Source organism: Meles meles, chromosome X (assembly GCF_922984935.1).
Source record: "Meles meles chromosome X, mMelMel3.1 paternal haplotype, whole genome shotgun sequence".
NCBI lineage: Eukaryota > Metazoa > Chordata > Mammalia > Carnivora > Mustelidae > Meles > Meles meles.
The window spans coordinates 51775821-51790875 of record NC_060087.1 but is presented as its reverse complement, the minus strand read 5'-3'; positions in this window follow the sequence as shown (position 1 = coordinate 51790875).

The following is a 15055-nucleotide window of genomic DNA, read 5'->3' as shown; positions in this document are numbered from 1 at the left end:
AGGAGCAGGGCTCTGAGGAAACAGGTTTTTCAGGCTTTGTTCTGTGAAGGTTTTTTTTTGTTTGTTTGTTTTTTCTCCCTGTGGTGGCTTTTGGTGGTTCCTTGGAGGTTTAGAGGAAAGCAAACTGAAGCCAGACCTCCATCTCCTCGAGAAGAAGCCTCGGTCTGTTCCCCTCTGGGTGCTCCAGAGCACATAAATCCCCGTTCTGCCATTGGAAGAGCACGTCCCCAGTCATGGTCTCTGGAGTCACAGGAACTCTCCCTTGTACACAACACCACAAGAAATACTAGCCTCGGCTGTCCGGGCAGCTCCAGACCAACAGAGAGGTCCCAAGGAGAGATTGCGCACTGAGATTTTCATGCTCTTCTGGGCTGAGAGTGCTCAGACTCTCCAGGTCCTAGAGAGTGCAGGCTGGCTGGTGCCTGCACGGACCTCTCTCAGGGAAAGGTGTGGGGCGCGACTCAGACCCTGGTTGTGCAGCACACATACAGAATGCACAAGGCTGTGGTTCTGCCAGCTGGGCTGGCATCCACAGCAGGCTCCCTCACCCTCACAGACAACACCACCCAGAGGCTCTCAGTCACACCAGCAGCTCAGGCACCAAGACCTGGCTTCTTCGCTGCTCTCTCTTTTTCCATGCTGGCGGTGGCTGTCTTGGGTCTGTGGGCTTAAGTCCCTGTCCCTAACCGCCCAATTCCACCAATTTCCCGTTAAGATCTTTCTTTCTTTCTTTCTTTTTTTTTTTTTTTTTGAGTGCCTTTAACCATACTCCAAGTTAATGCTAGTCCCCAATCACAAGGCACTCTTGTATTGGGGTATTACTTTCCAATGCGTTGCTTCCGGTGGCTCTGTCCCCCTTTTGTTTATCTTCCAATATCAGTCCAATATTCACACTCCACTTTACCTATCCACTGACGTCTCCTGCCCACAGAGAGGTCCAGAAGTATATAATTCTAATCTCAGGTTGATTTCATGGATGATCAGAGTTCTTTGGTAAGTAATCAGATCCCTTTAGGGGACAGGTTGAAAGAGTACCTCTTACTTCTCTGCCATCTTGTCTCCACCTACTTTTAATTTTTTGAGGAATCCCCACACTGTTGTCCAAAGTGTCTGCACCAATGTAAATTCCCACCAACAGTGTAAGAAGGTTCCCCTATCTCCATATCTTCTCCAACACTTGATGTTTCTTATCTTGTTAATTTTGGCCATTCTAATGGTATAAGGTGCTATCTCAATGTGGTTTTGATTTGAATTTCAAATCAAAACAAATCAAATCAAAACAAAAACAAATCAAAACAAAAAGGTAACCCACAGAATGAGAGAAGATATTTTCAAATGACTGTACAGACAAAAGGCTGATGGTTTCTACACAAATGTGTTTCACTGAGTTAAGTATTTGTCACTCTCTATGCTTGCATATATACATTTGAAGCACTTCTATCTTCATGAAAGAAGAGGTTAGTTGAAAGACGTTTTCTACACAGTCATGTTGCACTAAGTATGTGGCACTTTCCTTATACATCCACACAAACATTTGAACACACTTCTGTCATCATGAAAGGTATTAGTTGAACGACACTTTCTGTTTGAATGGAAGTGTATGGTACTTTCTTTATGCCTACACACGTACATTTGAAAACGCTTCCACATGAAAGAAATTATTTGCAAGATGCTTTCTACACAGACTTGTTTTTCTGTATTAAGTTTATGGGAAATTCCTTGTGCTTCCAGACATACATTTGAAAGAGTTCCTATCTCCCTGAAAGAAGATGTTAGTTGAAAGATGGTTTCTACAGTCTTGTTTCACTGAGTTAAATCTATGGCACTTTCCTTTTGCTTCCACACAAACATGTTAATTCATCTATATCTCCATGAAAAAAAGGTGCTGGTTGACAGATGGTTTTACACAGAATTACGTACCTGGCACTTTCCTTATGCTTCCACAAGTACACTTGGAAAGCTTCTGTCTACATTTTAAGAAGACATTATTTTAATGTTATCCATATAGTGTTATTTCTTGGAGTTAAGTATATGGCACTCTCCTTATACTTCCACAAATGCTTTTGAAAACTCTTCAATCTTCATGAAAAAAAGTGAGTTGAAAGATACTTTCTATACAGACAAGTTTTTCTAAGTTAATTGTATGGCACTTTACTTAAGCTTCCATGCATACATTTGAAAACTCTTTTATCTTCATGGAAGAACAACTTAGTTGAAATGTGTTTTCCTTGAATACCTGTTTCTCTGAATTGCCTATATGGCATTGCTCTTATGCTTCCACACATACACTTGAAAAGGCTTATCTCTTCCTGAATGAAGATACTAGCTGAATGACGTTTCTCTGCAGTGTTCTATCCTGGAGCTAAATATATGGCACTTTCCTGGTGCATCAACACATGTTTGAATATGCTGTTATCACCATGAAACAAGATATTGGTGGATGGATAGTTTCTACACAAACATGTGTAGAATATATATATATATATTTATATATATTATAAATATAAATATAAATATATTTATATTTATAAATAATAAATATATTATTATATAAATATAAATATATAAATATAATATAAATATAAATATATATTTATATTATATATATATAAATATATATTTATATTTATATATATATATATTTTTATATATATATATATCTATATATAGATATAGATATAGATATAGATATAGATATAGATATATATAGATATATCTATATATAGATATAGATATAGATATAGATATCGATATCTATATCTATATCTATATCTATATATATCTATCTATATCTATATCTATATCTATATCTATATCTATATCTATATATCTATATAGATATCTATATATATATATATGAGCGGGCTATGGACATTGGGGAGGGGAGGCGAACCATAAGAGACTATGGACTCTGAAAAACAACCTGAGGGTTTTGAAGGGTCAGGGGTGGGAGGTTGGGGGAACAAGTGGTGGGTGATGGGGAGGGCACGTTTTGCATGGAGCACTGGGTGTTGTGCAAAAAGAATGAATACTGTTACGCTGAAAAAATTAATAAAAAGGGAAAAAAAAATTAAAAAATAAAAGATATATAGATATATATATATCAATATATATATTGATATATATATATCTATATATATATATATCTATATATCTATATATATATATATATATTTGAAAATTCTCCTATCTGCATAAAGGAGAAGTAGGTGAAAGATGCTTTCCACACAGACTTGCTTCTCTAAGTACATGACACTTTCTTTTTAAATTTTTAAATTTTTTATGATCTTTTTCAAAAATTTCTTTCCAGTGTTCTAGATTTCATTGTTTATGCACCACACCCAGTGCTCCATGCAATACGTGTCCTCCATAATACCCACCACCAGGCTCACCCAACCTCCCACTCCAAAACCCTCATTTTGTTTCTCAGAGTCCACATGCTCTCATGGTTTCTCTCCCCGTCCAATTTCTTCCAACTCCCTTCTGCTCTCCATCCCCCATGTCCTCCATGTTACTCCTTATGCTCCACAAGTAAGTGAAACCATATGATAATTGACTCTCTCTGCTTGACTTATTCACTCAGCAACATCTCTTACAGTCCTGTCCATGTTGATACAAAAGTTGGATATTCATCCTTTCTGATGGAGGCATAATACTCCATAGTATTGTGCACCATATCTTCTTATCCATTTGTCCACTGAAGGGCATCTTGGTTCTTTCCACAGTTTGGTGACTGTGGCCATTTCTGCTATGAACATTGGGGTACAGATGGCCCTTCATCTGTATCTTGGGATAAATATCCAATAGTGCAATTGCATGGTCATAGGGAAGCTCTATTTTTAATTTCTTAAGGAAACTCCACACTGTTCTCCAGAGTGGCTGCACCAACTTGCATTCCCACCAACAGTGTAAGAGGGTTCCCCTTTTTCCATATCCCCTCCAACACCTGTTATTTACTCTCTTGTTAATTTTTGCCATGCTAACTGGTGGAAGGTGGTATCTCAATGTGGTTTTAATTTGAATCTCCCTGATGGCTAATGATGACGAAGAATTTTTTCATGTGTCTGTTAGCCATTTGTATCTCTTTTTTTATTCCATTTTATTTATTTTTTCAGCGTAACAGTTTTCATTGTTTTTACACAACACCCAGTGCTCCATGCAATACGTGCCCTCCCTATTACCCACCACCTGTTCCCCCAACGTCCCACCCCTGACCCTTCAAAACCCTCAGGTTGTTTTTCAGAGTCCATAGTCTCTTATGGTTCGCCTCCCCTTCCAAATTTTTTTTTAATAAACATATAATCTATTTTTATCCCCAGGGGTACTGGTCTGTGAATCGCCAGGTTCACACACTTCACAGCACTCACCATAGCACATACCCTCCCCAATGTCCATAACCCCCTCCCCCTCTCCCAACCCCACCTCCCCCCAGCAACCCCCAGTTTGTTTTGTGAGATTAAGAGTCATTTATGGTTTGTCTCCCTCCCAATCCCATCTTGTTTCATTTATTCTTTTCCTATCCCCCTAACCCGCCATGTTGCTTCTCCATGTCCTCATATCAGGGAGATCATATGATAGTTGTCTTTCTCCGATTGACTTATTTCACTAAGCATGATACGCTCTAGTTCCATCCACGTCGTCGCAAATGGCATGATTTCATTTCTTTTGATGGCTGCATAGTATTCCATTGTGTATATATACCACATCTTCTTTATCCATTCATCTGTTGATGGACATCAAGGTTCTTTCCATAGTTTGGCTATTGTAGACATTGCTGCTATAAACATTCGGGTACACGTGCCCCTTCGGATCACTACGTTTGTATCTTTAGGGTAAATACCCAGTAGTGCAATTGCTGGGTCATAGGATAGTTCTATTTTCAACATTTTGAGGAACCTCCATGCTGTTTTCCAGAGTGGTTGCACCAGTTTGCATTCCCACCAACAGTGGAGGAGGGTTCCCCTTTCTCCGCATCCTCGCCAGCATCTGTCATTTCCTGACTTGTTCATTTTAGCCATTCTGACTGGTGTGAGGTGATATCTCATTGTGGTTTTGATTTGTATTTCCCTGATGCCGAGTGACGTGGAGCACTTTTTCATGTGTCTGTTGGCCATCTGGATGTCTTCTTTGCAGAAATGTCTGTTCATGTCCTCTGCCCATTTCCGGATTGGATTGTTTGTTCTTTGGGTGTTGAGTTGGCTAAGTTCCTTATAGACTTTGGATACTAGCCCTTTATCTGATATGTCGTTTGCAAATATCTTCTCCCATTCTGTCAGTTGTCTTTTGGTTTTGTTAACTGTTTCCTTTGCTGTGCAAAAGCTTTTGATCTTGATGAGATCCCAGTAGTTCATTTTTGCCCTTGCTTCCCTTGCCTTTGCCGTTGTTCCTAGGAAGATGTTGCTACGGCTGAGGTCGAAGAGGTTGCTGCCTGCATTCTCCTCAAGGATGTTGATGGATTCCTTTCTCACATTGAGGTCCTTCATCCATTTGGAGTCTATTTTCGTGTGTGCTGTAAGGAAGTGGTCCAATTTCATTTTTCTGCATGTGGCTGTCCAATTTTCCCAGCACCATTTATTGAAGAGGCTGTCTCTTTTCCATTGGACATTCTTTCCTGCTTTGTCAAAGATTAGTTGACCATAGAGTTGAGGGTCTATTTCTGGGCTCTCTATTCTGTTCCACTGATCTATGTGTCTGTTTTTGTGCCAATAAAATGCTGTCTTGATGATGACAGCTTTGTAATAGAGCTTGAAGTCCAGAATTGTGATGCCACCAACTTTGGCATTCTTTTTCAATATTCCTTTGGCTATTCGAGGTCTTTTCTGGTTCCATATAAATTTTAAGATTATTTGTTCCATTTCTTTGAAAAAAATGGATGGTATTTTGATAGGGATTGCATTAAATGTGTGGATTGCTTTAGGTAGCATAGACATTTTCACAATATTTATTCTTCCAATCCAGGAGCATGGAACATTTTTACATTTTTTTGTGTCTTCCTCAATTTCTTTCATGAGTACTTTATAATTTTCTGTGTATAGATTCTTATTCTCTTTGGTTAGGTTTATTCCTAGGTATCTTATAGTTTTGGGTACAATTGTAAATGGGATTGACTCCTTAATTTCTCTTTCTTCTGTCTTGTTGTTGATGTAGAGAAATGCAACTGATTTCTGTGCATTGATTTTATGTCTCGACACTTTACTGAATTCCTGTACAAGTTCTAGCAGTTTTGGAGTGGAGTCTTTTGGGTTTTCAACATATAGTATCATATCATCTGCGAAGAGTGATAGTTTGACTTCTTCTTTACCAATTTGGATGCCTTTAATTTCTTTTTGTTGTCTGATTGCTGAGGCTAGGACTTCTAGTACTATGTTGAATAGCAGTGGTGATAATGGACATCCCTGCCGTGTTCCTGACCTTAACGCAAAAGCTTTCAGTTTTTCTCCATTGAGAATGATATTTGTGGTGAGTTTTTCACAGATGGCTTTGATAATATTGAGGTATGTGCCCTCTATCCCTACACTTTGAAGAGTTTTGATCAGGAAGGGATGCTGTACTTTGTCAAATGCTTTTTCAGCATCTATGGAGAGTATCATATGGTTCTTGTTCTTTCTTTTATTAATGTGTTGTATCACATTGATTGATTTGCGGATGGTGAACCAACCCTGCAGCCCTGGAATAAATCCCACTTGATCGTGGTGAATAATCCTTTTATGTACTGTTGAATCCTATTTGCTAGTATTTTGGTGCGAATTTTTGCGTCTGTGTTCATCAAGGATATTGGTCTGTAGTTCTGTTTTTTTGGTGGGATCCTTGTCTGGTTTTGGGATCAAGGTGATGCTGGCCTCATCAAATGAGTTTGGAAGTTTTCCTTCCATTTCTATTTTTTGGAACAGTTTCAGGAGAATAGGAATGAGTTCTTCTTTAAATGTTTGGTAGAATTTCCCTGGGAAGCCGTCTGGCCCTGGGATTTTGTTTGTTTGGAGATTTGTGATGACTGTTTCAATCTCCTTACTGGTTATGGGCCTGTTCAGGTTTTCTCTTTCTTCCTGCTTCAGTTGTGGTAGTTTATATGTCTCTAGGAATGCATCCATTTCTTCCAGATTGTCAAATTCGTTGGCATAGAGTTGCTCATAGTATGTTCTTATAATTGTCTGTATTTCTTTGGTGTTAGTTGTGATCTCTCCTCTTTCATTCATGATTTTATTTATTTGGGTCCTTTCTCTTTTCTTTTTGATGAGTCTGGCCAGGGGTTTATCAATCTTATTGATTCTTTCAAAGAACCAGCTCGTAGTTTCATTGATTTGTTCTATTGTTTTTTTGGTTTCTATTTCATTGATTTCTGCTCTGATCTTTATGATTTCTCTTCTCCTGCTGGGTTTAGGGTTTCTTTCTTGTTCTTTCTCCAGCTCCTTTACGTGTAGGGTTAGGTTGTGTACTTGAGACCTTTCTTGTTTCTTGAGAAAGGCTTGTAACGCTATGTATTTTCCTCTCAGGACTGCCTTTGCTGTGTCCCACAGATTCTGAACTGTTGTGTTTTCGTTATCATTTGTTTCCATGAATATTTTCCATTCTTCTTTAATTTCCTGGTTGACAATTCATTCTTTAGAAGGATGCTGTTTAGTCTCCATGCATTTGGGTTCCTTCCAGCTTTCCTCTTGTGATTGAGTTCTAGCTTCAGAGCATTGTGGTCTGAAAATATGCAGGGCATGATCCTAATCTTTTGATACCGGTTGAGACCTGATTTGTGACCCAGGATGTGATCTATTCTGGAGAATGTTCCATGTGCACTAGAGAAGAATGTGTATTCTGTTGCTTTGGGATGAAATGTTCTGAATATATCTGTGATGTCCATCTGGTCCAGTGTGTCATTTAAGGCCTTTATTTCCTTGTTGATCTTTGGCTTGGATGATCTGTCCATTTCAGTGAGGGGAGTGTTAAAGTCCCCTACTATTATTGTATTATTATTGATGTGTTTCTCTGATTTTGTTATTAATTGGTTGATATAGTTGGCTGCTCCCACGTTAGGGGCGTAGATATTTAAAATTGTTAGATCTTCTTGTTGGACAGACCCTTTGAGGATGATATAGTGTCCTTCCTCATCTCTTATTATAGTCTTTGGCTTAAAATCTAATTGATCTGATATAAGGATTGCCACCCCAGCTTTCTTCTGATGCCCATTAGCATGGTAAATTGTTTTCCACCTCCTCACTTTAAATCTGGAGGTGTCTTCGCGTCTAAAATGAGTTTCTTGTAGGCAACATACTGATGGGTTTTGTTTTTTTATCCATTCTGATACCCTGTGTCTTTTGACTGGGGCATTTAGCCCATTAACATTCAGGGTAACTATTGAGAGATATGAATTTAGCGCCATTATATTGCCTGTAAGGTGACTGTTACTGTGTATTGTCTCTGTACGTTTCTTATCTACTACTTTTAGGCTCTCTCTTTGCTTAGAGGACCCCTTTCAATATTTCCTGTAGAGCTGGTTTGGTGCTTGCATATTCTTTCCCTTTTTTTTTTTTTTTTTTGTCCTGGAAGCTTTTAATCTCTCCTTCTATTTTCAATGATAGCCTAGCTGGATAGAGTATTCTTGGCTCCATGTTTTTCTCGTTTAGTGCTCTGAATATATCATGCCAGCTCTTCCTGGCCTGCCAGGTCTCTGTGGATAAGTCTGCTGCCAATCTAATATTTTTACCATTGTATGTTACAGACTTCTTTTCTCGACCTGCTTTCAGGATTTTCTCTTTGTCACTAAGACTTGTAAATTTTACTATTAGGTGACGGGGTGTGGACCTATTCTTGTTGACTTTGAGGGGGGTTCTCTGCATCTCCTGGATTTTGATGCTTGTTCCCGTTGCCATATTAGGGAAATTCTCTCCAATAATTCTCTCCAATAGACCTTCTGCTCCCCTCTCTGTTTCTTCTTCTTCTGGAATCCCAATTATTCTAATGTTGTTTCGTCTTATGGTGTCACTTATCTCTCGAATTCTCCCCTCATGGTCCAGTAGCTTTTTGTCCCTCTTTTGTTCGGCTTCTTTATTCTCTGTCATTTGGTCTTCTATATCACTAATTCTTTCTTCTGCCTCATTGATCCTAGCAGTGAGAGCCTCCATTTTTGATTGCACCTCATTAATAGCTTTTTTGATTTCAACTTGGTTAGATTTTACTTCTTTAATTTCTCCAGAAAGGGCTTTAATATCTCCAGAGAGGGTTTCTCTAATATCTTCCATGCCTTTTTCGAGCCCGGCTAGAACGTTCAGAATCGTCATTCTGATCTCTTGATCTGACATATTACCAATGTTTGTGTTGATTAGGACCCTAGCCTTCGGTACTGTCTCTTGTTCTTTTGTTTGTGGTGATTTTTTCCGTCTTGTCATTTTCTCCAGATAAGAGGATATGAAGGAGCAAATAAAATACTAAAAGGGTGGCAAAGACCCCAGAAAAAGGCGCGGTAACCAAATCAGAAGAGACCCAAAATTGTGGGGGGGAGAAAGGGGATAAAAAGATGTTCAGAAAAAAAAAGAAAAAAATTTAAAAAATAAAACAAATAAAGAAAAAGTATAAAAAAGAAAGAAAATATATATATATATATTTAGATACACTAGTCAAAAAACGTTAAAAAAGAAAAGGGTAAAAGTTCTAAAAAATTTAGCAGAAGAAGAAAAAAGAAAAAAGAAAAAAAAATTTGAAAAAAGAAAAAAAAATTGAAGTAGCCACAAGACTAAAGAATCATGGGGAGAAAGCCATGAGTTCCGTGCTTTGCTTTCTCCTCCTCTGGAATTGCGCTGCTGTCTTAGGAATTGAACCTACTTTCCTTGATAGATGAACTTCGTCCTGGCTGGATATTTTGTTGATCTTCGGGGGGAGGGGCCTGTTGTAGTGACTCTCAAGTGTCTTTGCCCAAGGCGGGATTGCACCGCCCTTACCGGCAGCCGGACTAAGTAATCGGCTCGGGTTCGCTTTCGGGAGCTTCTGTTCCCTGAACACTTTCCGTAGAGTTCCAGAGGACGGGAATGAAAATGGCGGCCTCCTAGTCTCCAGCCTGGAGGAGCCGAGAGCCTGGGGCCCCACTCCTCAGTGCGCCCCCAGAGGACAGCACCCAATCACTCCCGTATCCCCAGCCTCTAGCCGCGCTCCGAGCTCACCCAGCCCGCGACCCGTTCAAGTTAACCCCAAGCTGAGAGTTCAGTCCTCAGCTCTGTCTCTGCAGCCGGCTTCTCCGTTCTAATTCCTGCGAGCTCGCCGACACTCCGTCACCCCCGATCCTTCTGTGACCCTGCGGGACCTGGGGCCATGCTGACCCCACGTGGGCTTCACCCTGGTTTAGCCTCTGGAGCAATGTCCCTCAGTGGAACAGACTTTTAAAAGTCCTGATTTTGTCCTCCGTTCCTCCGCCGCTTGCCGGGAGCCGGACCCTCCCCCCGTGGTCTATCTTCCTGTCGTTTTAGATTCACTTCTCCGCCAGTCCTACCTTTCAGAAAGTGGTTGATTTTCTGTTTCTAGAGTTGCTGTTCTTCTTCTCTTCGCTCTCCCATTGGATTTGTAGGTGTTTGCAATGTTTAGATACGCTGTCGAGCTCATCTCCTGCTACCTGATGTAGTCTCAGCCTGCTACTTCTCTGCCATCTTGACCCAAGTTCGCCATTTGTATCTCTTCTTTGGAGAAGTATCTGTTCATGTCTTGTATTCATTTTTTTTAACTTTGAAAGCATTTTTATTAGGTATTTGAATATTTTCAATCTTTCATATTCCTTACTTTATTCTTCTGGATTTTCCATTAACTATTATATCTTCTAGGTATGTCAGTAACTTGTGTATTTACATCATATAGCCTCTTTCTTTTATTTTTTTCACTTTTTGAAATTTCTTTTCAGTGTAATAGTATTCATTGTTTTTGCACCACACCCAGTGCTCCATGCAATACATTCCCTCCCTATTACCCACCACCTTGTTCCCCTACCTACCACCCCCCGCCCCTTCAAAACACTCAGGTTGTTTTTCAGAGTCCATAGTCTCTCATGGTTCATCTCCCTTCCAATTTCCCTCAACTCCCTTCTCCTCTCCATCTCCCCATGTCCTCCATGTTATTTGTTATGCTCTACAAATATTCATTTTCTGATGTGATTATCTGTTTTGTGTGTGTTCAGTTTGAGGAGTTCTTTATGGATCTTTGCTATCAGCCCTTTGCCTGTAGTGTTATTTGTGAATATCTTCTCTCATTCCATGGGTTAGAATTCTTCGTTTTGTTGACTGTTTCCTTTGCTCTGCAGAAGCTTTTGATCTTGACGAAATCCCAAAAGTTCATTTCTGCTTTTGTTTCCTTTGTCTTTGAGGACATGGCTTGAAAGAAGTTGCTGTGGCAGATGTCGAAGAGGTTACTGCCTAGGTTGTCCTCTAGGATTCTGATGGATTAAGTACACGACACTCTCTTAATTCTTCTTCTCAATCATTTGAAAACACTTACATCTTCATGGAAAAAGATGATGGTTGCAAGAAGCTTTCTCCCCAGTTTCATCTCAGTAAGTTATATACAAGTGACATTTACCTTACCATTATACAAATACATTTGTACCCACATCTATGTAAATCAAAAAAGGGGTTGGTTGAATGTTGATATGTATATGGTGTTTTTTTTCTTTTTTAAATATTTACCACTTTATTTTTTTTTTCTGTTCAGCATAACAGTGCTCATTGTTTCTACAACACACCCAGTGCTCCATGCAACACTTGCCCTCAATAACACCCACCACCTGGTTCCTCAACCTCCCAACCCCCGCCCCTTGAAAACCCTCAGGTTGTCTTTCAGAGGCCATAGTCTCTCATGTTCATCTCCCCTTCCAGTTTCCCTCAACTCCCTTCTCCTCTCCATCTCCCCATGTCCTCCATGTACTTTGTAATGCTCCACAAATAAGTGAGACCATATGATACTTGAGTCTCTCTGCTTGACTTATTTCACTCAGCATAATTTCTTCCAGTCCCGTCCATGTTGCTAAAAAGTTAGGTACTCATTCTTTCTGATGGAGGCATAACACTCCATTGTGTATATGGACCACATCTTCCTTGTCCATTCGTCCGTTGAAGGGCATCTTGGTTCTTTCCACAGTTAGCGACCATGGCCATGGCTGCATTAAACATTGGGGTACAGATGGCTCTTCTTTTCACTACATCTGTATCTTTGGAGTAAATACCCAGCACTGCAATGGCAGGGTCATAGGGAAGCTCTATTTTTAATTTCTTGAGGAATCTCCACACTCTTCTCCAAAGTGGATGCACTAACTTGCATTCCCTCCAAGAGTGTAAGAGGGTTCCCCTTTCTCCACATCCTCTCCAACACACGTTGTTTCCTGTCTTGCTAATTTTGGCCATTCTAACTGTTGTCAGGTGGTATCTCAATGTAGTTTTAATTTGGGAATCTCCCTGATGGCTAGTGATGATGAACATTTTTTCATGTGTCTGATAGCCATTTGTATGTCTTCATTGGAGAAGTGTCTGTTCATATCTTCTGCCCATTTTTTGATATGTTTATCTGTTTTGTGTGTGTTGAGTTTGAGGAGTTCTTTATAGATCCTGGATATCAACCTTTTGTCTGTACTGTCATTTGCAAATATCTTCTCCCATTCCGTGGGTTGCCTTTTTGTTCTGTTGACTGTTTCCTTTGCTGTGCAGAAACTTTTGATCTTGATGAAGTCCCAACAGTTCATTTTCGCTTTTGTTTCCTTGGCCTTTGGAGACATATCTTGAAAAAAGTTGCTGTGGCTGATATCGAAGAGGTGACTGCCTATGTTCTCCTCTCGGATTCTGACGCATTCCTGTCTCACGTTGAGGTCTTTTATCCATTTCGAGTTTATCTTTCTGTACGGTGTAGGAGAATGCTCGAGTTTCATTCTTCTACGTATCGTTGTCCAGTTTTCCCAGCACCATTTATTGAAGAGACTGTCTTTTTTCGATTGTATCTTTTCTACGGTTTTGTCGAAAATTATTTGACCATAGAGTTGAGGGTCCATATCTGGGCTCTCCAATCTGTTCCACTGGTCTATGTGTCTGTTTTATGCCAGTACCACGCTGTCTTGGTGATCACAGCTTTGTAGTAAAGCATGAAATCAGGTAACGTGATGCTGCCAGTTTTGTTTTTGTTTTTCAACATTTCCTTAGCAATTCGGGGTCTCTTCTGATTCCATACAAATTTTAGGATTATTTGCTCCAGCTCTTTGAAAAATACTGGTGGAATTTTGATCGGAATGGCATTAAAAGTATAGATTGCTCTAGGCAGTATAGGCATTTTAATAATGTTTATTTTTCCAATCCAAGAGCATGGAACGGTCTTCCATCTTTTTGTGTCTTTTTCAATTACTTTCATGAGTGTTCTGTATTTCCTTGAGTACAGACCCTTTACCTCTTTGGTTAGGTTTATTCCCAGGTATCTTATGGTTCTTGGTGCTATAGTAAATGGAATCGATTCTCTATTTTCCCTTTCTGTATTTTCATTGTTACTGTATAAGAAAGCTACTGATTTCTGTACATTGACTTTGTATCCTGACATGTTACTGAATTGCTGTATGAGTTCTAGTAGTTTAGGGGTGGAGTCTTTGGGGTGTTCCATATAAAGAATCATGTCATCTGCAAAGAGAGAGAGTTTGACTTCTTCCTTGCCAATTTGGATACCTTTTATTTCTCTTTGTTTTCTGATTGCCATTGCTCGGACTTCTAATAGCATGTTGAACAAGATTGGAGAGAGTGGGCATCCTTGTCGTGTTCCTGATCTCAATGGGGAGGCTGCAAGCGTTTTCCCATTGAGGGTGATATTTGCTGTGGGTCTTTCATAGATGGATTTTATGAAGTTCAGGAATGTTCCCTCTATCCCTATACTTTGAAGTGTTTTCATCAGGAATGGATGCTGGATTTTGTCAAATGCTTTTTCTGCATGAATTGAGAGGACCATGTGGTCCTTCTCTCTTCTCTTATTGATTTCTTCTACCACATTGATTGATTTGCGAAGGTTGAACCAACCTTGTAACCCAGGGATGAATCCCACCTGGTCATGGTGGATAATGTTTTTAATGTGCTGCTGGATACTGTTTGCTAGGATCTTGTTGAGAATCTTTGCATACATATTCATCAGTGATATTGGTCTGAAATTCTCCTTTTTGGTAGGGTCCTTGCCTGGTTTCGGTTTCAGGGTAATGCTGGCTTCATAAAAAGTGTCCGAAAGTTTTCCTTCTGCTTCAATTTTTTGAACAGCTTCAGGAGAATTGGCGTTATTTCTTCTTTGAAAGTTTGGTAGAATTCCCCAGGGAATCCGTCAGGTCCTGGGCTCTTGTTTTTTGGGAGGTTTTTTTTTTTTTTTCCATTTTATTTATTTTTTCAGCGTAACAGTATTCATTCTTTTTGCACAACACCCAGTGCTCCATGCAAAACGTGCCCTCCCCATTACCCACCACCTGTTCCCCCAACCTCCCACCCCTGACCCTTCAAAACCCTCAGGTTGTTTTTCAGAGTCCATAGTCTCTTATGGTTCGCCTCCCCTTCCAATTTTTTTTTTAATAAACATATAATGTATTTTTATCCCCAGGGGTACAGGTCTGTGAATCGCCAGGTTTGCACACTTCACAGCACCCACGATAGCACTTACCCTCCCCAATGTCCATAGCCCCCTCCCCCACTCCCAATCCCACCTTCCCCCAGCAACCCCCAGTTTATTTTGTGAGATTAAGAGTCATTTATGGTTTGTCTCCCTCCCAATCCCATCTTGTTTCATTTATTCTTCTCCTATCCCCCTACCCCCCCATGTTGCTTCTCCATGTCCTCATATCAGGGAGATCATATGATAGTTGTCTTTCTCTGATTGACTTATTTCACTAAGCATGATACGCTCTAGTTCCATCCACGTCGTCGCAAATGGCATGATTTCATTTCTTTTGATGGCTGCATAGTATTCCATTGTGTATATATACCACATCTTCTTTATCCATTCATCTGTTGATGGACATCAAGGTTCTTTCCACAGTTTGGCTATTGTAGACATTGCTGCTATAAACATTCGGGTACACGTGCCCCTTCGG